The sequence below is a fragment of the Schistocerca americana genome, chromosome 2, assembly GCF_021461395.2.
Source record: "Schistocerca americana isolate TAMUIC-IGC-003095 chromosome 2, iqSchAmer2.1, whole genome shotgun sequence".
NCBI classification, from domain to species: Eukaryota; Metazoa; Arthropoda; class Insecta; order Orthoptera; family Acrididae; genus Schistocerca; species Schistocerca americana.
The window spans coordinates 994,778,893-994,803,162 of NC_060120.1; positions in this window are offsets into that span (position 1 = coordinate 994,778,893).

The window sequence follows — 24,270 nt, forward strand, 5'->3', positions numbered from 1 at the left end:
TTTTAGAATTGATTATTTAAATTATAGTGTATTGGTAATGTAAATGTTTAATCAAATGTTATTTTAAATTTTACTTGTTTCAGTTTGGGTTGATTTATAAATAATTTATAGTTAATGTATCATAATTATTATTACATTATTTATAGAAATGAGATGTTAATCATTTCCTAAGATATCTAGTTTCTGAAGAAAAAAATTAATTTTTTGCAGTTAATTGTTCTTATTATTTTTTTAAGTATAAATATTAACTTATTTATAAGGGATAAGTTTTGAAGTTAATAAACTGTAATGTGTTTTTAAAAATCTAATAGTAAGCTTTAAACCAGCTCTCTTTAAGATTACATTTTAGTTCATTACTTTTTTTTATTTTATAAATATTTCAGGTTTTTTATTAAGATTATTGATTTAATTTTAAAATATTTGTTAAAATGATAGAATTAATATATGTATTTGTATAAAATTTTTACCTTGTAAACTTATTATAAGGAACTAGGCAAGTTTGGTTTCCACCTGTTTATCAAAAACATGTCCTCTTGAAACTATTTTTAGGTCCAGCCTGCTCACTGAGCAGATTTTTAAAGAGCCGCGGTATTTTGACCGTGCAAAAGTCGCATAATCATTAGTCTCTTAATTAGTGGCTTGAATGAATGGCTTGATGAGAAATCAACTGTCTCTTAATATATGTTTGAATTTAACTTTTGAGTCGAAAGGTTTAAGTTCTTCTTTAGGATGTGAAGACCCTATACAGCTTAATACTTTACTTTTATATAGTTTTTTGTTTGTCTTTCTATATTTAATGATGATGTTTTGTTGGGGTGACATGAAGAATAAATAAACTCTTCATTATTATATCATTGATTTATGTTTGCTGTTTTGATCCATAATTTATGATCACAAGATTAAGTTACCTTAGGGATAACAGCGTAGATGTTTTTGAGAGCTCATATCGACAAAGCAGATTGCGACCTCGTTGTTGGATTAAGAAAACTTTTGTGTGCAGGAGCCCACTGATTAGGTATGTTCAGCCTTTAAATGATCTTACATGATCTGAGTTCAGACTGGCGTGAGATAGGTCGGTTTCAATCCTAAGACTATTAATCCATATTAGTACAAAAGGACCATATGGTTAAAATATTTTTTATTATATTGATTAATATTAATTAATTTACTATATTGACAGATTAATGTGTTGCATTTAGAATTTATTTATGTAGATTTTTTCCACAAATAGTATTGATACTTCATGATTTAATTATGTTTATTTTAAATTTTATTTTATTAGTTATTTGTGTTTTAATTAGTGTTGCTTTTCTAACTGTATTGGAGTGTAAGGTTTTAGTTTATATTCAGATGCGTAAGGGTCCATAAGAGTCGAGGGACATGAAAGGGAAGCAGTGGTTGGGAAGGGAGTAAGACAGGGTTGTAGCCTCCCGCCGATGTTATTCAATCCGTATATTGAGAAAGCAGTAAAGGAAACAAAAGAAAAATTCGGAGTAGGTATTAAAATCCATGGAGAAGAGATAAAAACTTTGAGGTTCGTCGATGACATTGTAATTCTGTCCGAGACAGCAAAGGACTTGGAAGAGCAGTTGAACGGAATAGATGGTGTCTTGAAGGGAGGATATAAGATGAACATCAACAAAAACAAAACGAGGATAATGGAATGTAGTCGAATTAAGTCGGGTGATGTTGAGGGTATTAGATTAGGAAATGAGACACTTAAAGTAGTAAAGGAGTTTTGCTATTTGGGGAGCAAAATAACTGATGATGGTCGAAGTAGAGAGGATATAAAATGTAGACTGGCAATGGCAAGGAGAGCATTTCTGAAGAAGAGAAATTTGTTAACATCGAGTATAGATTTAAGTGTCAGGAAGTCATTTCTGAAAGTATTTGTATGGAGTGTAGCCATGTATGGAAGTGAAACATGGACGGTAAATAGTTTGGACAAGAAGAGAATAGAAGCTTTCGAAATGTGGTGCTACAGAAGAATGCTGAAGATTAGATGGGTAGATCACATAACTAATGAGGAAGTATTGAATAGGATTGGGGAGAAGAGAAGTTTGTGGCACAACTTGACTAGAAGAAGGGATCGGTTCATAGGACATGTTCTGAGACATCAAGGGATCACCAGTTTAGTATTGGAGGGCAGCGTGGAGGGTAAAAATCGTAGAGGGAGACCAAGAGATGAATACACTAAGCAAATTCAGAAGGATGTAGGTTGCATAGCTACTGGGAGATGAAGAAGCTTGCACAGGATAGAGTAGCATGGAGAGCTGCATCAAACCAGTCTCAGGACTGAAGACAACAACAACATGGGTCCAAACAAAGTAGGATTTATAGGAATCCCACAGCCCTTTAGTGACGCTATTAAGTTGATTTGTAAGGAGCAGCCAATTCCTATTATATCTAATTCTTTACTATATAATTTTTCTCCTGCTTTTAATTTAATGATTTCTTTGGCTGTTTGAGTAATTTTCCCTTACTTATATATGTTCTTTTTCTTATGGGTTTTTGTTTCTTTTATGTTGTACTAGATAGGGTGTTTATATCATTATAATCGCTCGTGGATCTTCTAAATCAAATTATTGTTTATTAGGTCCTCTTCGTTCTGTTACTCATACAATTTCATATGATGTTAGTTTGGCTTTAATTTTATTATCTTTAATTATGTTAATTGGTAGTTTTAACATCTTTGATTTGATAAATTATCAGCTTTATTGTTGATTTGTTATTATTTCTTATCCTTTAGCTTTAGCTTGCTTCGCTTCTTGTTTAGCCGAAACTAACCATACTCCTTTTGATTCTGCCGAAGGTGAATCTGAGTTAGTTTCAGGTTTTAATATTGAATATGGTGCAGGTGGTTTTACTTTAATTTTTTTATACCAGTATACTAGAATTGTTTTTATAAGAATATTATGAGCTTTAATTTTTTTACGTATTTTCTTTATTCTTTTATATTTTTTATTAAGCTTGCTATTATATCCTTTGGCTTTATTTGAGTTCGGGGTACTTAACCACAGTTCTCTTATGATGGATTAATATACTTGGCTTGAAAAAGTTTTTACGTTTATCTTTGAATTTTTTTACTTTCGTTGTTGGTTTAAAGATTTTATTTATCTCATGTATTTAGTGAAATTTCTTAAGAAAAGTTAATAGAGGTGTTAAACTTCTAGTTTTATGTTTCAAAACATATGCTTTTCCTAAGCTAATAAGTTTTTATTCCTTAATTAACTAATCTCATCCATTTGCAACATGAACATTAATTAAGAAGTATGTAAAGTAGATAAATGTTGTTTATAACCATGTAATAACTACTATGATTCAGAATAAAATCTGATTAATAGGATTGAATTGGATACCTCGGAATGGTGTTTTATTAGAAATTCTAGTTGAGAAGAATAGTGCAATAATGCCTCCTAACTTATTTGGAATTGATCGTAGAATTGCATATGCAAATAAGAAATATGTTTGTGGTTGAATATAAGCTGGTGTCACTAATGGGCTAGCAGGTACAGAGTTATCTAGATCTCTAGGAGGTATGGATTAATTAAGCATAATATAATTATTAACGATGTTATAAATACAAATGTAATAGAATCCTTGAAAGTAAAGTATGGGTGAAATGGAATTTTTTGATATCTTCGTTTAGTCCTAATGGGTTATTAGATCCTGTTTGATGAAGAAAGAATAAATGAATTGCTGCCATAGCTGCAATAATTAATCGTAATACAAAATGAAATGTGAAAAATCAATTTAATGTTGCGTTATCAACAGCAAATCCTCCCCACACCCATTGAACTAAATCTGTTCCTAAGAATGGAATTGCTGATAATAAATTAATAATTACTGTTGCACCTCAGAATGATATTTAACCTCAAGATGAAATGTATCCTACAAATGCGGTTGCTATAGCTAAGAACAGATTTACTGTATCAGTTATTCAGGTGTGTATGTGTATATAACATCCATAGTAAAATCCTCGTCCTATAAGCAAATAAATACAAATAAAAAATGTAGATGCTCCATTTGCATGTAAAGTTCGAATAATTCAACCATTTTTTACGTGTCGGCAGATGTGTACTACACTACTAAATGCTATTTCAATATTTGATGTATAATGTATAGCCAAAAATAGTTTAGTTACAATTTGAATTACCAAGCATAACCCTAGCAGGGACCCAAAATTTCATCAAAATGAAATATTTGTTGGTGCAGGTAAATCAACTAAACAGTTATTAATAATTTTAATTAAACGATGTACTAATTTTAAGGGTTTATTCATTAGTAAATTATCTTATATTATGAATAGGCCCCTGGTTATTATTTGTGATTTTAACTACTGCTAATAGTGCTACAACTAAATAAATTATCAGTATTATTGTAATAATGAATGTTGGTCTGTTATATAATTTTTCTAAAGATATTGCTATTTCTTGGTAATTGATTGAATTATCAATATTTAAAGTTTCAGTATCTTAATATTGTTATATCTAGGATATTTAATGTCGAAATAATGAATACCCATATTGTTAAGGTAATAATTATGGTAATTGATTTAGGTTGAAATATTTCGTATGATGCAATTCTTGTAATATAAATAAATAGAACTAATATACCACCAAGAAACGTTAAAATAAAATAAATGATAATCAATAACTTTCCATTATTGTTCCTTTCATTAATCCAACTAAAAAAGTTTGTAGGATAATGAAAAGCATTATTGATATTGGATGACTTAATTAAATAAAATTAATATTCTTTACATTTGATAGTGATACAATTATTATTTTCATTATTTCAGGGGTTAGTTTATTTAAAATATCAGTTTTGGGGACCAATGATGGAAGCTTTTTCACCTCTGAAATTTTAAAAGTTGGAACTAGACTTATTTCGGTTTACAAGACCGGTGTTTTTTTTAATCTATTAAAAGTAATGTTTATATTCTCTGGTTTTCATCTTTGTTGGTTTATTTTGCTGGTGTTTATGTTTTTTCTTCTATATGTAAACAATTATTGATGGTTCTTCTGAGATTAGAGTATATTTTTCTTTCCTTGTTTATATTAATTATTGTTTTTCTTATTGAGTTTGATTATGATTATTTCTTTCCTGTTATTTTTTTAGTTTTTTCTGTTTGTGAAGGTGCCTTAGGTCTTTCTATTTGGGTTTCAATAATTAATTCTCAGGGTAATGATTTTTATAATTCTTTTGGTTTATCTTTATGTTAAAGTATTTATTTATAATTATTTTTTTGATCCCTCTTTCTTTGCAGAACAATTGTTGGTGATTGGTTCATTCTTTTATGTTTCTGTCGAGTTTTGTTTTTATGATTTGTGTTTATTCATATTGTGATTTGAATATAATTAGATATTATTTTGTTATTGATTATTTTTCTTTTAGTTTTTGAATTTGTTCTTTAATAATTACTGGTATATGTTCAATTTATTTAACTTATTATCATTCCACTTTTTTTGTTTTATTGGTTTTAATTTTAATTATTATGCTTTATTGTTCATTTGTTCGATTGAGTTTTCTTACTTTTTATATCTTTTTAGGGCTAGTTTAGTTTCTACTTTACTTTTAATTTTGGGTTGTGGTTACCAGCCTGAACGTTTACAGGCTGGTGTTTGTTTATTATTTTATACTTTGGTTGCTAGATTACATTTATTGTGGGTTTTATCTAAGTTTTGTGTTCTTCTAACTTATTTCCCTTTATTCGTTGATTTAGGTTCTTATTATTTTATGTTTTATGTATATATAATTTTAGCTTTCTTAATTAAGATGCCAATATTTTTGGTTCATTTATGGCTTCCTAAGGCTCATGTAGAGGCCCCTATTTCAGGTAGAATAATTCTTGCAGGTGTTTTATTGAAGTTAGGTGGTTATGGTATTTTTCATGTTATAAAGGTTATTTCTGCTTTGGGTTTAAAGTTTAATTATTTTTGATTATCTTTAGGTTTATCTAGTGGGGTTATTGTTTGATTTATTTGTTTTTGTCAGGTTGATTTAAAGTCTTTAATTGCACACTCTTCTGTTGCTCATATAAGAATGGTTACTGGTGTATTGATAACTATAAATTGGTGAGGTTGTATGGGTTCTCTTTCTTTAATGGTTGGTCATGGTTTATGTTCTTCTGGATTGTTTCGTTTATCTAATATTATTTATGAACGTATAGGTAGGCAAAGATTATTAAGTAACAAGGGTATAATTAATTTGATACCTAGAATGGCTTTATGGTGATTCCTTTTGACTTCATCAAATATAGCTGCCCATCCATCATTAAATTTGGTAGGTGAACTTAGATTATTAAATAGAATTATGTCCTGATCTTCTTTTAGATTATTTGCTTTAATTTTTTTATCTTTTTTTAGAGCTGTTTATACTTTATATATTTATTCTTATTCTGAGCATGAGAATTATTATTCTAGGGTTTAACTTGTTCTCTTGGTTATTTTCGTGAATAACATCTTTTACTTTTGCATTGATTGCCTTTAAATATTCTTTGTTTAAAGGGTGAATATTTCTTTGCTTAAATTGCTTAAGTATTTTATTTTAATATATTGTTCTGTAGAATCAATGATATGAAGTATTTCATCTTAGGCTGTGAATTTCTTTTCTATTTGTTCTTTGAGTGTTTTTCTTTATTCTTTTCTAGAACTATAATTTTTATTTTAGGTATTTATTATTTAATAATTGATTATAGTTTTTGTTGAATGAGAACTTTTTAATTTATATGGTTCTATGGTTGATATAACTTAAATTTTGGATTGAATGTCTCTTATCTTTATGTCTTTTATTATATAAATTACTTCTTTGGTGATTTATTATAGAGAGGATTTAATATCAAGTGAAAAGAATATAAATCGTTTTATTATTATTGTTTTAATATTTATTCTTTCTATAGGTTTAATTATTAGTCCTAATTTAATTAGAATTTTGTTAGGATGAGGTGGTTTGAGTTTGGTTTCCTACTGTTTAGTTATTTATTACCAAAATGTAACATCTTATAGTGCTGGTATATTAACTGCGCTTTCTAATCGTATTGATGATATTGCTATTTTAATTTCTATTGCTTGAATATTAAATTTTAGTGGTAGGAATTATATTTATTATTATGATTTCATTTCTAATTCTATTGAAATAAAGCTTATTACTATATTAATTGTTTTGGCAGCTATAACTAAGAGCTCAAATTCCCTTTTCTTCTAGACTTGCTGCTGCTATGGCTGCTCCTACTGCTATTTCTGCTTTAGTTCATTCTTCTACTCTTGTTACTGCTGGAGTTTATTTATTAATTCGTTTCAGACCAATCTTAGATACTAATAATTGTGGTTGATTTTTACTTTTAATTGGCTGTATAACTATATTTATGGCTGGATTGGGTGCTGATTTTGAATTTGATTTGAAGACGATTATTGCTCTTTCTACTTTAAGACAACTTGGTTTAGTAATAAGAATATTGGCTATAGGTTATCCAAAACTTGCATTTTTCACTTATTAGCCCATTCTTTATTTAAGGCATTATTATTTATGTGTGTAGGTTCAATAATTCATAATTTAAAGGATTCTCAAGATATTCATTTTACAGGCTCAATTGTTAGTTTTATACCTTTAACTTCTGTTTGTTTTAATGTATCTAGTTTATCTTCGTGTGGTATACCTTTTTTGTCAGGGTTTTATTCAAAGGACTTGATTCTTGAAATGGTTTGTTTAAGATGAATTATTTATTCAATTTTTTTCTAAATTTTTTTCCTACTGTTTTAACTGCTTCTTATTCTTTTCATTTATTTTGTTATTCAATATCTGGGGATAATAATTTTTATTTTAGATTTTCTTTTGATGATATGGTTATTATGTTTTGTTTGGTATGATTGGTTTATTGTTTGTTGCTGTTTTTGGTGGTAGTATTTTATCTTGATTAATTTTTCCTATTCCTCATAAGATTCCTTTGCCTTATTATTTAAAGTTTTCGACTATTACAGTTGTTGTTTTGGATGCTTATTTGGGTTATCTTATTTCTAAGTTTGAAATCACAGGTGTAGGAAAGGAATCAGTCAGTACAAAGAAGGTAGCAGCAAAGAAACCAAGGTAGGAGAAGAAATACTTCAGATGATCGAGGAAAGAAGGATCTACAAAAATGTTCAAGGAGGTTCAGGAATGCAGAAAGACACGTCACTTAGGAATGGAATAAATAGGAAGCATAGAGAACCAAAGGCGAAATGGCTTTATACAAAATGTGAAAAAATCGAAATGATTTCGTATAAGAAAGAAAAAACAACCTTCGCTGAAACCAAGAGTAAGAGAGGGCACATTAAGCCTGCAATGACAATACCAGTGTTAAAAGCAGAGGACAGAGCAGATAGGTAGAAAGAGTATATTGAAAGGCTCTAGGAGGGGAGTACTTGTCAGAAGACGTAACTGAAGACGAAAGCGGAGTAAATTTAGACGAGACAGGGTACCCAGTATTAGAATACGAACTCAAAAGAGTTCTGGAGGTCTTAAAAATACAATGAGGCAGAAAGGATGTACAAAATTCCATGAGAATTTCTAAAACCATTGAGGGATGTGGCAACAAAACGACTAGTCACGTTGTTGTTGTTGTTGTGGTCTTCTGTCCTGAGACTGGTTTGATGCAGCTCTCCATACTACTCTATCCTGTGCAAGCTTCTTCATCTCCCAGTACCTACTGGAACCTACAACCTTCTGGATCTGCTTGGTGTATTCATCTCTTGGCCTCCCTCTACGATTTTTACCCTCCACGCTGCCCTCCAATACTAAATTGGTGATCCCTTGATGCCTCAGAACATGTCCTACGAACCGATCCCTTCTTCTAGTCAAGTTGTGCCACAAACTTCTCCCCAATCCTCTTCAACACCTCCTCATTAGTTATGTGAGGTGTGTAGAATTTAGGAATCTCACGATATACCATCTGACCTTCGGAAAAGTATCATCCACACAATTCAGAAAAGTGTATGAGCTGGCAAGTACGAGAATTAGCACGCAATCAACCCAACGTCTCATGAATCCAAGTTACTGACAAGAATAATATACATAAGAATGGAAAAGAAAATTGAGGATGTGTTACACGACGATTATTTTGACTTTGGGGAAGATAAAGGCACCAGAGACTCAGATCTCACGTTGCAGTTGATTATGGAAGCAATGCTAAAGAAGAATCAAGACACGTTCATTGGTTTTGTCGACCTGGAAGAAGCGTTCGACAATGTTCGAGATGCTGAGAGAAACCGGGATAACCTCTAGAGAAGAAAGGGTAATACATAGCACGTACTAGAACCAAGAGTGAATAATAAATGTGAAAGAACAAGTAAAAAATGCTCAGATAAAGAAGGGTGTAGGACAGGGATGTAGTCTTCTGCACTTACTGTTCGGTCTATTCATAGAAGAAACAATTTGGGAAATAAAATAGAGGTTTAAGAAGTATATTAAAATTCAAGGGGAAACGATATCGATGATAAAATTCGCTGATGGCATTGCTATCCTCATTGAAAGTGAAGAAGAATTATAGGATTTGCTGGATGGAATGAACCATCTAATGAATGCAAAGTATGGCTCCAGAGAAATTAGAAGAAAGACGGAGACAGGGAGAAGCAGCAGAATTGAGAAAAAAGAGTAACTGAACATAAGGTTTGTTGATCACTAAGTAGATGAAGTTATGGAATTCTGTTACCTAGTCTGCTAAAAAGCCCTGACGAACGAAGGAAGGAGGACATCAAAAGCAGACTAGCACTGACAAAAAGGGCATTCTGCCCCTGAGAAGTCTACTATTATCAGACATGGCATATTTTAGCTCACATAAAGTCAGTTAACTAGGAAGACATAAACATTTTAGAAGAAGTTTAAAATTAATGTAGAGGAGTAGAAGTGGGACATAACTATAAACTATTTGGGCCACTAGAAAATGCGGTCTGGTATACTTTGTCATGGGACTTACTGTACCTTGTATTCTCAAGCCATGAGTATAAAAGAAAATTACATTCAAGAAGTGTAATCACGTGGCCACAGCGTACTATACCAGTTGAAATGCATGGTGTGTGGAAATGAAGTCAGCAGTTTTTAAAGTAATTGCTAGTGTCATCTACACCTTAAAAGGCGATTTCTGATGTTGACGTCTGAACATTCCGGAGGCCACAGGTAAAAGAGGTGCTTGAGCGATACTCCTAAAACGAGCCGTTTTCGCTCACTGTTTCATTTTGTTCTTGCTTACAGGTACATCAACTGATATTTAGACACCAAGCCTGTCTATAAATTACATGGACTTGCATACAGTAGAGGTCAGACTTCCGTAGACAAACCATTGAAATTATATGTAAAGAGAATAAAATACTGGCTTTGCATTTACCTTTTTGTTGGTGGGTGCACTTTTATCATTAGTGGCGTCTAAATAATTTATATGTTTACAATTATTTTGTTCGTAGTGAAGGTCAAAGCTGCTGCATCTGACTCGAATCCCAAATATTGTAAATACTGACACTGTAGTAAAATCAACTCCTGGTTATGCAAGATATTATTAAATGAAATGCCTTAAACCGCTTTGTGGCTGCTGCTGTGGAAATTTACACGAAATATATTGTAGTATCTGAAATTGCCGCTTAATGAGGCTGATTGTTACATACCTGCGACGTGATGTTTCGTGGGCGCATGGCAGCTATAAATTGCTAGAAATTGTGTAAATATTCAAAACATTGACAGGAGGGATCGGAAAGTTTCTTTCATTAATAACAAGGCTAACATTTGGTACGTGTATTAACATGTATACTATACAGAGCTCCTCAACGGAAATGACTCTTTCTACCAGAACAGCGAAATCAAATGTAAGACAGGCAGAAGACGTAGAGGCTATTACGGCTGCTTCTTTTGTAGAACATCAAAAGATATTATTATCTATAACGGCAGTAGTCAAGGATGGTAGCTACACTGTTCAGGCTACACTTCTGGTGAATAATATTTATTGTATACTTCAGTTTCTTTAGTAATAAGTTAGAAATATCACGTAGTCTTTGATGTGCAAATTACGAGACGTTATATCATACTAACAGCATCCCACACCGCAGTGATCACGACGGCTCCTCTCTGAACACCAATCTGCGAAAATTTCGTCCCTGAAGGTGGTAACTAAAGAAATGGTTAAGTCGCTGGTCTCAGCTAACCAGAATTGAAACTGCTCGAACTTCATGAAATGTCCCAAGTTTGAATATGTTACTGAAATGCTGAACTGTTGGGGAAATCAAATCTCGGGGAAATTCTGCAAACGATGATCAGTGAACAGTTCAGAGTTACTCATTTTCTGCCCTCTATTTCTGTTCATTACGAACTACACTCCAGTCATACGAATTTTTGCTGCTGTTTGTATTACTGTACATTCATCGCCACAGAAATTCTTATTGTCTTCCAATTTCAATCGATGATCTGCACTGTACCTAGATTGAGACTTTTCAGATTTTCTAGTGTACCTAAAATCTTCCAACTTCTTTCATTCCAAGATTTGAATAAAAGAATGCTATATTACAAAATAATAAAATTGACACATAATAAAAGTGCAGACACAAGTGAAATAAAATTTGTCTAACCTATCCCAGCAATCCTATGTTTCTTCTCCCTCGACTTCTGTTCTTGATTTCGAAGATCAGACATGCTATGAAGCTTCACGTCCATATCCTTAAACGCACCCTCCTCTTTTGTACGATTGGTATGGGACTTTTATTCGGGATCCCAAACATGCAAACAGCTTTTGTGAAATTCGACGAGGCTGATGCTTTCCTTCCGGTTAATTTGCCTCAGGACAACAACAAACGACGTTACAAGAGGCTAAACAACAGAAATAGACGCATTGTTTCGCTCGCAAAATCAACAGGAGACGGGATCATTGCTAAACAGCCTCGCGCAACACTTTTCACGGTGGGGCCTACATTTACACGCCAAGAGAGACCTTCCTCGCATATTTGTTTTGAGCGGCTGTATCACGCGGAGTAATCAGTGCGCAAGAAAAACCTGTTACTGACTTTTTCTTTTGTAACCAACAAAGACCTATCTCCCGCACACAAAGGTTATACTTAGAAGTAATAAACGGATAAATATCATTTGTAGGTTGCTACCTGATAAATCTTCAGCTTGAACGTGTTGAAACATGGTTGTGCTGTAGTACCCTAGGAGTTACAAGGAACCGATGTTGCTGGCGTCATAAATGATGCAACGGACCTCCCTACTGCTGTGGTCCTCTTTAGCGGCCCCTTGGCGCTTTGGCGCCACCGAGGACTGCCACCCGATAATACGACTTGGTGGCAGATCGTGAATGGCTTCCCAGGGAATTCGAAACATTTTCGTGGACAGCAGACTAATTCCCAGAACAATTTTAATTCTGATGAAGAGTTAAATACCTAATATTCCCCAACAAACTGCGTTAGTTTGTTTTCTCGAAACGGCGTGCCCGAGCTTGTAAGAGAAATTAGTTTTGGATGTATCTGAATGGCATTCCTTTCGTGGAATCTACTTGCAACTGTAGGAAATGCTCCTCGAATTGCGTTAAGGCTCAAAATTAATACCTTTGGACAGAGCACAGAAAACGAAAGACATTTTTGTGTGAAGATCGACTACATGGAGGCTGATTCCTAGTCCGTCATATGTAACGATGTAAGAGGAGGGGAACAGAATATTTGTAGGATAGCAGACGAGCCTGAAACGATTCTTCACGAAGTTTACATGAATACTGTATTGGAATTTCTTAATGTAGGAGAGGTCAATTTCAGGAATGAAGGATTATCTATTGCTTGTACAGGCACGAGTCAGCAGTCGTATGAGACGGAGGGAGAGAAACGGAAGCAGTTGTTGAAAAGACAATGACAGGGATGTAGCCTCTCCACGATATACACTGCCGGAAAGAAAAGCTAAGCACTCCCAATGAAAGAAGGGAACGAAATAAAACTATACGGTTTTGAACTTGGAGGTACAAGGCTACTTATCTATATGACGTTGCATGCTTCCCCCCTCCGCCCATCCAGTTTCCAAACACCATCCCCCATAACCTGGATCTACGCTGTTCATTGTGTTTTCTGCTGGGTCAAGCTGGGCCATTACAGTTGTAAATGGTATCCAAGTTTACTGACTGAGACATAGTTAACATCAGATGTTGTCACACACAAGGTCTACGGAAGTACTTCGAATCACCCATACAAATCACAGAGAAACGCCGCATGAGAGGTAACTCGTGACCACGCAGAATGTAGACGACGCACCGATGTGTCACCGGAGTCCCTTCCATTAATGTCAGCCGTGACTTGAAGTCTTACCCAATAGTCCTTCACGCCAGGAAGTTAAGAGAACATTGCTGTGCCTCTTCAAAAGCAGTGAAGTTTGGTCATCTGCACCATACTCGCCGAAGATGGTCATTTGAGTTATTCCAGGAACGAGATCCATCGTTGTAAACAATAGTGCTCCGTACGTCACTTGTCCATACCTTCAGGTGACGGACCCACTCCAAAAGCAGCCGTTTGTATTGTAGTCTTTAACGGTAACTTAGGGTGCGCCGAGATATGGCGCTTGATAACAACATGTAGTAGGGAGTCCTATACTTGTTCTCGGATAACGGACTCTGGTACAAAAGAATCGCGACGTGTTTGTTGCATAATACGTCGATCGTTCCTTGTGGCGGTCAGATGTAGCTCACGGGAATCTTAACGACGAATTTTCTTGACCTCACATTCCCATGCAGTCCAAAATCGGGCTACTGTCACATCCGAATGCCCCACGAATTTCGGTATTGCACGATTCGACGAACCATCCAAATGGAGACCCACAGAGAGGCTTCTTTCAAATTAAGGCAAGAGGTCATGACGCTGCTTTACATGTGTACTCGACGTCTCTGTGTCCTTCACAGAGATCACTTAACATCGGATTCTGTTCACGCCCGTTATATACCCTATGCGGCACGTTATAGAGAATTACAGCTCTAAGCATTTACATACCTGCTGCTGTTATTTAACTGTGCACCAATTCTTTTGTCAGGCAATTCTGAACATTAACAGTCGGAATACAGTTGGTGGGGAGTACTTTACTCTCACCTTTGAAAACATTTTAATGTAGTCATATTTCAAAATTTTGAAAAAAATTATTTAATGAATTCTTCTACAAGCTTCTCTATGTTCTAAATTTTTAACTTAAACTTAACTAAAAAATTTAAGTCTTTGTAGTAGATGTCAGTATCTCCAATGAATACCGTATTCATTGTTCCCATGTTCAGGGCCTTACTTAAATATCAATATCTTTTTAAAATGTGTGTTGAAAAAAGTCAAATACAATGAAAGAAAATAGGACTTATTAAAATTTGTTCGTTGTGATATAAAGTCGTTAGACAGCTTAGTGAGAGTAAGTTGAAACTGCTAAGAGTGTGTTACAAGTTATTTTCAGATTCAGAACCACATTTACAGATCAATGCCTTTTTAAAAACCCTGTTGTTAGTTTCAGACTAGCAGGAAAGAAGACCCAGGTGAAACATGGGAAGATAACATAAAGTGCAAGTATAACAATGATGTTTTAAGTATGTCAGATACGTCATAGAACTTGCAAAATCATTTGAATGGAATGAAGTGTGTGTTGAAAAGATGTTATAAGAAGGATGTCAAGAAAAGTAGCATAATGGTAACGTACTGTAGATGAATAAAATTATGTAATAGAGAGGGAAGTAGATTATGAAATGAGACTTTAAAGATACTAGATTAGTTTCGCAACATTGTCATAGGAAGCTTTCCTTAAACAGAAATGTCTTTTAACGCTAAACATAATTTTACGTGTTTAAAAGCGTTTTCTGAATATTACTCTACAGAATGTAGCAGTGTACATAAGTACAGCGGTAATATAAGAAGAAAATAGAACCTGTTGAAATAAAGTGAATGAATGTTAAAAATTAGATGGCAACATCGCAGACGCGAAAGGAGGTAAAGCCATGTACCCGGCGTGATTATATCATCTTCAGTGGGTCGTGCGCGTACAGGTGTTTTCATTTACGTATTCTGACACATACAGCGCCATCTATTGATTATTTTTCACAAAACTTTTTCTTCGGCCAAACGTTTTCCCCCTTCTGCGATAACATTCCGTTGCGATTCTGGCCAATGGTGCTATTTCTGCCGCGTTTTGAAAGTTTAACTTTAATTATGGTCACCCTGTATATAAGCGAGATCCAAGGCACGTGACGTGTTCACATTGGGTGAGCCACTCCTGGTAGCAGTCGAGGCGCCGTCCAAGGTCCACCGATCGCCGACACTTCGACCCCTGGAATTCTTCACGTCATCGATCATCAACGACGGTTAAGTGGTCTCCGATGGTGTTCATCCAGGCTTACTCGAGTAAGTGTTTTGTTCATTAGCTTCTACAGCGAGGTCGAACTTCCATCTTGCGTAGTGGTATTGTGCTTGAACTGGAACAATTCTCTAATTTATTTTCTTTATTGTTGGCCTCAGAAGTGGCCAGTAGAACATTTACTCTGAGTGTCTAAAGAACCTTTTTGGTTGTCAGTTAGACTTGTAATAAAGGCCTTATAACTGACTTGGTACTTTCTTTTCCTGTCCATGGATAGTGGACATAGAAATCCCCATGAGGCTGTCCCAGGAGCTACTCAACCGAACAGTATCGGTTCCAGAGGTCAAGAGACCTGACAACGACCGGAGGTCCGTGTGCTGATTACGTGTCCCTCCTTGCCGCATCCAATGATGCTATTGTCGCAGGCTGACATAGGGGTCCATCGGGTCCAGTTGGCCCGCCAGAGAGAGCGTCTTCGATTAATTATCAAGATGTCCTCGGTCCCAGATTCGAACTTTGCCACTGCTTAAATACTGAATAAAAGTGATCAGAAATGGCGGCCGAAGACTTCGGGATTAATAACTCGCCTCATTGATTCAACAGCCTTGCCAAAGTGAGCGGAGGAACGGACAGAGACGCAGGCACACCCTTGCCTTGGAGAGCCGAAATGACTCAGACAGGCCGGCCGTAGTGGCCGTGCGGTTCTAGGCGCTACAGTCTGGAACCGAGCGACCGCTACGGTCGCAGGTTCGAATCCTGCCTCGGGCATGGATGTGTGTGATGTCCTTAGGTTAGTGAGGTTTAATTAGTTCTAAGTTCTAGGCGACTGATGACGTCAGAAGCTAAATCGCATAGTGCTCAGAGCCATTTCAACCATTTGACTCAGAAAGGAAATCTGCGATATATCTAGGTTGATCTGAGATGATTCGGCCGTAGGACCCGCCTCTCTAGAACGAAGTAACACCTGCTGAGGATGAACCAACGGTTCATAAAAGCTGATACTGTAGACAACAGCGTCGTCCAGGCAGTTGTAACCCGAATGTAATAGGATTTATTCCAATCAGTACAGAAGGCGGTTACATGTTTGCAGCCCTCTGTTAAGGGAATCTGATAATGAACTTGGTTCAGATCTGAAACAATAAACTAATGGGTCCCGAAATCCAAGTAAAACAACTGTGTAGATCCACTAAAGGAACAGACTCTAAAATGACCTCTGCATTGAAAAGTTTACAATCGACAACAGCTCTATAATCGCCTCCCTGCCTCTTGGGAACCAGAAAGACAGAACAGGCGAAAGGGGAGGTGGACACTCTAATAACCTTTTCACGAATCATACCATTGATCGTTTCCCTAATTGTCTTCGTCTTGGAAGGGGATAATCTCTAAGGAGCTTGCCTAATCGGTACATCATATTTCAAACGTATCTTATTCTCGGTTCTCCTAGTAACACGAAACCTATCAGTCAGAGCATCAGAGAAAAGCTAAAGGACCTACAACAAATTCTTACCTCGGTCAGTGTCAAAATGAGTAGAATCGAAACCATGATCTTGCTCGTGCACTATATTAACAAGAAATCCGGAGCAAAGAGCAATACGTACGCTAGGAGAAAACTTGAAAAAAACATGTTGTAGGGAAGCAGCCTACTCACGCTGTAGTAAATTCACATCAGTTTCCATTGTGTGCCAGCCAGTCTGCTGTAACTAGCTCTGACGTCATAGAGGTTGCGCAATACCTTAAAAATCAAGCAAATGAACTAAATCTTTTCTAGCATGTCAGGAATAATACTAAATTAAAGTGTGTTAAATATCAGTTCGATAACTTCAGCCATTTTCGAAATTTGGACGTTTTTCTGAAAAAATCATTGGCGCAACAGAAAAGAGCTAGAGACTTCAAAATTTATATTTAGATTCATCTTTCATAATGATTTAATAAAACAGTACTTTGGATTTCACAAATTAAGATTTTAGTGGAAATTCATGATTTTGTAGTTTTCGTCTCAAAACTGAAGGAATCAAGATAGATTAAGTAGGCTAATAAATAAGGCTAGGATGTTTAGATTTAAATAGGTTGGAGGTCCGCTATGACTATGAAGATGTGAAAAGTTTCTTTTGAATACCTATAAAATTATAGCGATAGTGGATCTCAAAAGGACCAGTTCAGAGCTCATCTACTGCGTGCAGTGTAATTTAATTAATTCTCTCGCCCAAAATATTTAACTTAGCCACGTCAAAATTTTATTATCAATACTTACCTGCGTGCTGAATGCACGTTTAAATTAAGAGCTTCTTCGGCCATCAGCAAAATAAGCTATAAATTATTATGTAACTTGAAGTGGTGCGTTACTAGCCCAGCGGCTAGTCGGGAGAGCCGAAAAGATCAGGCGTTCCCTTAGCCGTCCGCACCGCGGCGTTATATATAAGAACGCTGCGCGAGGAAAGAAGGTCCCAGTTCTCTCCAGACGCTGAATGACACGCCATCTGTGTCGGGAGTCGCGTCGCATCGGTATCACTGCTACAAACTGCCTCGGGTGCCGTATTAAGTTACTAGAGATACGCGGAACCATGAAAACATTTCAAGTGAAGGGTTAATTCTGGGATGATTTTCATTATCTAGCTTCAGTTTGCGTATTGTCGCGTTTTCACGTGCCGTCGCGGGACAGACATTCTACCAAATATTTAGCATGGCGTTTGATGAAGTATTTTCATCAAATTATGGCGAGCATTCATTTCAACATTTAATTCGGACATTTATAGTTGCATCAGCGCATTAGACTCTGAACTGCTCTGTTAGTTAGGTTGTAGGGATACTTGCGTTTTTTATCAGTGAATTTCAGAATATACTCAACTATTTTGGAAAACCGTTTTTGATTAGAAATCCCGGACAATCTCCTAATTCCTCAGAGCTATAAGCTGCAGCTATAATAACATTCTCAGATAAAGTGGGCACTAGGATCTCTAATTACTGGTTCCATGTTTTATTAAATCACTTTCTGGGTGCCAAAAAGTAAATAGAGATCCAGTGTTGAGAACGGCGAAAGACAGCATTAACAACATTCTAAAAGCCAGAAACTGATTCTACATGCAAGCATTTATACAACAATCAGATTTTAAATTTATACAAACTTAACCGCCGCCCCACATATGGTGCATCGGCCGGGAAATGTTGCAACATTCAAACAAGGATACAACAGTAGATTTATTTCAAACTTATCCGCTGCCCCACAATGTTACCCCCATAATCTAGTAAAAGTCCAGTACGACGTATAAAATCGCACCCCAACAGTGAAACAATCAACTACTGAGCATTAATCGGCCACGAAAACCCCAGGATACAAAGTTTCTCCCGAACTTTTATCAGGGACACATTTCCCCTTTGACGGTATGACATCCCTGTTCGGAAGCACGCAAAGTGGGTAACTTGCAAATGCCTCGATACTTGAGAGACCATTGCTCATCCAGCAAGGAAAAGGTACTACCGGGTCAAGAAGACCACTAACAGGCGCCTAACTAAGCTGCGGACAGACATAAGGAGGTGTTCCACCCACTGCCGGTCCAGTATTAACTCGCCGTTTAGGTGGCTTAGGGGCGCTACCCAAGCCAGCGTTCTTCTGGCGTCAGCTACCTGGAAGTGGACCCCGCTTGACCGTGCAGTCTCACACCAAATGCCCTCGATTATCACGTCGATAATCCTGACCTTAGGTTTAACATAAGAAATTCTTTGTGAACTCCCAAGATCCCGGTGAACAGTGGGATGGGGATTGCCGGTTTTGTCACGGTATTCGTGGGCCAAATGCATTTCTCCATTAGAGACAAGCATATGGTTAAGTTAAGTCCGAGAAGTGGGTTTCGTAGATAAGGTAACACGTGGACGGTCCGCCGGTGTCATCCCCCGAAGAACATAGTGAAAAATATAACTCTGAGACTAGAAGTTCTAACACGGTTACGGCGGTGCTTGTCAATAGATTGCACACGCCAATAATATTTACTATCAACTTTTCTTTTAACTCGAGGGTGTAATTTAAGCTATATTATTCTTTGTCGGAGTAGTACCATTAATGAAGATTGATTTCCGAGTCCTTCGGAAAAAATCCTAGTTAACAACCATTGATTTTATGGGTATAATAACTCCACAACAATCTTCTAGGAAACGACCATGCGTTCGCATGATGTTCGAACAGGTCTGTTAACAACAAAAAACTCTCAAGCTCGCTAACTTGCTTTACCGAAAAATGAGTGACCCCTCTCAATATCTGAACCAAAGGATTCGGTAAATTGCCATACTCTTTACCAACAGACCCACTTGTCAGCAATATCACGTCATCAACGGTATTCCGCGAAAACTGTCTAGTAATTCCACCCTGAATCTCAATAGTGCTTCGTCTTCCAATGCAATAAGACTAATCTTAACTTGCAACTCTTTACATTTCTTCCATCGACCCACCCTGATCGGCTTTTAGCTCTAATTGCTTTAAGCCAGACACAGGGTTACTCCAGCGCGCCAATTGCGCTTGCACCCAACATAAAGATAGGTAGACTGCCACACAGAAAGGTAATATTTTTACCTAATTGTAAAAGGGCTGAAGAGTACAAAATATTAGCCGAACTAACTTCACCGATTCCGTCAGGAGTGTTCAGTGGCAAGACGTAAACGTGCTGCCAGTTCATTTATATTCCCATCAGTTACCGGGCCACGTATTTTTAATTCATATTCAAGTCGTATTCGAGTTGCTAGCGAGGAAGCAGAGCTATTCCAGAACAAGCTCGAGCCTCCATAATACAATACTACTTACCTAAAACAGTACAATAATTAATACAAATTCCGAGAAAAAAAAAAAGCCAGTGAATGAAGGCGCTTAGGCAAAAATATTTCGCGCGACCAGATCCCAGCCACGCTCTGTGTAAACCAGATGAAATAGCGATAACCACGGTGTTTTAATTGAGCCAGGATGGAAAACCGTGAAGGACTGGACCAGTGAGGATTTTGCAGACTTCATTCACTGATAGAATATAAATTTATTGTACACAGTTTCAGGCACGTAGCATAAAATCAAGCCATTCTTAATTAAAAGGCCAAGCAATGAGAAACTGATTTAAAATTCAACGCCACTTTAAATAATTTACAGAAATATTCATGTTTATTTTAACCCAAAAAGCTTTATATTCTTCAGGGCAAAGACTCGCTGAAAATGTAATAAGACTAAAGGCGTAATATAGGCAAACGTAAATCTAAACCACAGGACCTGAACAGACCAGAAAGGCATTAAACATACATTGGTGACAATAAAACATGATTTAAACTGCACTATTTCAAAAACCTTAAACCATACTAAAAAACAATGAAAAACAATTAAACAGCAATACCTAAGCGAGATAAATTGAAACCCAGGAAGAAACATCAGCTGAAGATTTAACATCTTTCTTTTCTCAATAACAAAGGCCTAATTAAGTTACAACAGATTAAGCTATACGTTGGGAACCTCACGCACGTAAAATTTTCTTAAGACGAAGGCTAAAAGCTAACGGATACACAATCAGAATAGAGCGGCTGCGATTGGAGCAAACAGCGCTGAGGGCAGGCAGCGGTGAGAGCTGCCGTATGCATACACTCCAAATGACGTAAACAGCCGGCTAAATACGCCGACGAGGCGTGAGGGAGTGGGGCCCGATTGTAGGTAACACGTACCACCTATTGAGAACAAGAGGTTATTAAAGACAGTTTCCTGCAGCACAAGTAATTATAATTAGAGTTCCAGCACAAAGCTATACATCAAATAAATAATTCATAGGGTAGAACTAATTTGAGCTCTTACCAAAACCATGTAAACTGCCTTTTGTAAAGTTAACGAGAGTATTTAAGAAACCAGCTACAAATACATTTTAAAAAATAATTTTAGCAATAAGATAATAATATCAGAAAAATTTTCCTTTCTACCAAAACATTAAAGCAGCCGCAAGGACACTCGCATGACACTGAAAACTCATCAGCACACACATTAGACATAGCAGTTCGTAGAACAAATCCGTTCTGGAGCAGACTAAAACTTATGGAAGCCACTTAAATAGTACAGACGCATTATATAATTCCTTATACAACATAGGCCTTTCGCATTAGCTTAAAATAAACCACAACACAAGAGCAAATTATAAATAGGCCAATAGGAACCATTAATCATCCATGATAACTGGTAATACTAAACATTTCACTGCACTTCCAACTGAAAATTACATGAACCAATCATTTACTTTAAAAATCATAAGAATTTACGGAAGGCAGATAAGAAGAGGTAATGCACACACTAACACACACTGCCACCCTTCCAAATAAGATTTGTTCTGGGACACGGCCAATGAGTCTGTTTAAAATGTCTACCAGGTCTTGCTGTCACATTGACCCTCGAATACCACGGAGACACGGGCAACCATAGTCAACAAACGGATGGAAGACAGACCAAAATGACAGTGAACACTGCCTTGATAGCTCGGCGCCCTTCTTATAAATCACAGCACAGGACATGCCTGTGCTCGAAAACTTACACGGGATAACAGCACCCCAAAATCTGTCGTCCGCCATCCGCTAACACCACGCCGAAGGGACCCTGCGGAAATCTCGTTACAGCTTACGTCCTCCCTTATACTCCCATCAAACCGGTCACCACTCCCGGAGTCGCCACACAAGAATCATGTGAATCGTAATGTCGATACATTGCAAGAAAGCCGCCTCAGTTCACTCTTCTCTTCTTTTCATGTTTTATGCGGAAGTAGTATAGACCAAGTAAAAATAAAATTGCCTATCGAACTGTGGCTCTAAATTGCCTACCTAAAGGGGCTATGAGTACTTGTTCAGTAGAAGAGGTGTTTTCACATTAGTAATGATGAACAACTGCTCGCAGCTGTTGATGTATGTACTTTAGAGCCCAAGATTGGTCGATATTTTTTTCCAGATTTGCTCCCAAAATACGTAAGGCAAAGAGCCTGTGGTAGAAGACGTCTGCTGTCAGTGGTATCAGATCGAGCTTCTTTTGTAACTGTCGACTCGGTCGTTTCCGTACTAGTGCCCTTACCTTAAATTCATTCTTTTACCCCCGACTGCAAATCTGTACCACAGTCTGGTGATTCTACCTGTTGCGCTGCCATTCGTGAAGAGCATTTCAGTGGGCACCTTCCAACAGGTTAATGCTCACCTCGCTCACTTGCCGCTGTTTTACACCAACATTCTCTGCAGAGAATCGACGCGTTGCCTGGGTATACAGATCTCTCTTCAATCGAGTACAAGTTAGACATCATCGGATGACAACTCCAGTGTTTTCCACAAACAGCATAAACCGTACCTGTATTGACCGACGAAATGCAACAGGCAAGGAACTTCGTCACACAAACTGATATCCAGCACCTATATAACGCGATGCATGCGCATTTTCATGCTTTCATTCATCATTTTAGTCGTTACATGGTTACTAATGTAGTGGCATTTCACATTTACAGTGGTTTAACTCGTGATTATTACAGTACATTAATAAATTTTCGGTGCTGCGACTTTTTTTTCAGTCAGGGTATACCTCAGGAACACATTATTTAGTGGTAAAATTCATCACTACGTTGCCAATGAGGAGCACAGCAATCCTCATTGCCTCGAACGGGAACAACAAGTGAAAGAGAGATATCGTGTTTTTCTCATGGTTATGTCGCAAAAAGTCACAGGTTCAGATTAATTTATGGAGCTTTCTCTTGTTCAGTTATGGAAACACAATGTTTTTTGGTAAGATAAAGGCTGATGCATTGCTGTATACAAGCACAGTTGATTACGTACTTTCCACTATCTCACCGTGCCAGAGTATTCGCTGACGTTATCGCCTGGTTACATTCACAGCGGTCTGATAGGGCTCGCGCTCAGTTTTACATTTTTCACTGATGTCTTATTAAGAATAGGTCCGATATCATGGTTTCATAGAACTTAAAAATACAAAATTCATAATTCATATTCCTACTCGTATTCGTCACTTATGGTGAATACGTCCTTACAGCAGACTGCCAAAACACGAAAGAAGGAAATTTACAGAAGTTTCCAATAGTTGTCCAACATAATAAAGGAAACCTGTGTTTAACATGTAGATCTAACGCTGAGTCTACATAAATACCCTGAAATTTGTACTTAGATGCCTGGCGGAGTGTTCACCGAACCAATTTCACAACATTCCTCCGCTGCTCCACTCTCGAAAAGCAAGCAGGGAGACCCACACTTAAATCTTTGCGTGCGAGTTTGATTTCTCTTATCTTATTACGGTGATCATTTCTCCATTTCTCCTAGGTAGATGGACGTCAATAAAATATTTTCGCATTCGAAAGAGAAAATTCGTTATTGAAATTACGTGAAATGATCTCGACACGTGAAATACGCCTTTGTTTTAAAGATTGCACTCTAATACATATATCTTAGCCATGATTCTCTCGCCCCTATTTTGTGGTAGTGCAAAACAAAAGGCCCTTCTTTGAACTTTCTCGGTGTTCTTTATCAGTCCTATGTGGTTATGATCCCATGTTGTTGTTGTTGTGGTCTTCAGTCCTGAGACTGGTTTGATGCAGCTCTCCATGCTATACAGTAAAGCTGCATGCCCTCGGGAAAAATTACGGCTGTAGTTTCCCCTTGCTTTCAGCCGTTCGCAGTACCAGCACAGCAAGGCCGTTTTGGTTATTGTTACAAGGCCAGATCAGTCAATCATCCAGACTGTTGCCCTTGCAACTACTGAAAAGGCTGCTGCCCCTCTTCAGGAACCACACGTTTGTCTGGCCTCACAACAGATACCCCTCCGTTGTGGTTGCACCTACGGTACGGCTATCTGTATCGCTGAGGCACGCAAGCCTCCCCACCAACGGCAAGGTCCATGGTTCATGGGGGGGTATGATCCCATACTACACAGAAATACTGTAGCGGAAGACGGCAAGTGTTGACAATATCTTTAGCGGA